Genomic DNA, 1,073 nt, shown 5'->3' on the forward strand with positions numbered 1-1,073 from the left:
GGATCATCATGGCCTCCTAACAATCCCCATATCTACTGATTGGCTTCATCACTCTGTCTCCTCTCCACCAATAAGCTGTTGTGTGGTGGGCGTTCTGGCGCAATATGGCTGCCATCGCATTATCCAGGTGGATGCTGCACATTGGTGTTGTTTGGGGAGATTGCCCCCTTCCACGTAAAGTGCTTTGAGTACCCAGAACGAATTATTATTATTATCATCTGTAAATGTTAAAAAGTCACTAGTATTTCAATTTTGCATAAAATCGTCCCTGACAGCAAGCGAGTCTCCATTAACCTTCACAGACATCAGTGAACGAGCCAAACAAGCTAGTGGGTGTATTAAATTAGGTGTATCAACAGGATGCAGGGTAGAGAATAGGGGTGTAAGAGTTCAGATTGCTCATGGTTCAGGTCACGGTTAGGGTCACGGTTTGATATGGTTCAGTTCGGTATGTGCTATGTTCAGGGATGGTCAAATAAAAATAAAGAAAATAATAATAAATAATTAAACTAAATGCAACAGCGCAAATAAATACAATAGAGCAAAGATAACAGTAATTTTCAGGCACAGAAATTTTAAAGTAAACGAATGTACAATAACAGTGCATATTTCACTGTATAAATTGAAGACCAATCCTGGTTGAAGTTACAAAAGCTATTCAATCAAGAGAAGGGAGTAATTTCCTTGTCTTTTGTTGTTTAACATTAAAAACACAGACAGCAGGAATAGACTGCTGTTCTTTTAAGACATAATTCACAGATCCAGTATGCTTATACTGATACGCATGTGTTGTCTTTCTCGACTGTTTACGTTCAACCAGAACCGTTTCTAGGCATAGGCATAGGGCGCCACCAGCAGGAGGGGCATCAATGAGCGCACATTCTGGCACAATACATTTTACCAGGGTTGTGATAAAGAGTGTCACGGCCAACCTGAAATATGATTGCCGCCCCCACTGGATCCCCCAACATCATTGGGCTAGAGTACTGTCAATTTGACGATGCCTGTATGCCATTGGATCAGAGCGCTGTCAATTGCTGCCTGATTGTTGCATGCAAAGTTTGCATTTGGAG

At 41.4% G+C, this 1,073-nt stretch overlaps 1 protein-coding gene across 2 annotated transcripts in view; it reads right to left on the bottom strand.

The window, feature by feature from the left end:
- Positions 1 to 1,073, bottom strand: part of LOC107696378 (E3 ubiquitin-protein ligase parkin-like) — a 145,357-nt gene that overhangs the window by 102,031 nt on the left and 42,253 nt on the right. The window lies entirely within an intron of this gene.

The sequence above is a fragment of the Sinocyclocheilus anshuiensis genome, unplaced genomic scaffold (assembly GCF_001515605.1).
Source record: "Sinocyclocheilus anshuiensis isolate Anshui unplaced genomic scaffold, SAMN03320099.WGS_v1.1 scaffold963, whole genome shotgun sequence".
Lineage (NCBI taxonomy): Eukaryota > Metazoa > Chordata > Actinopteri > Cypriniformes > Cyprinidae > Sinocyclocheilus > Sinocyclocheilus anshuiensis.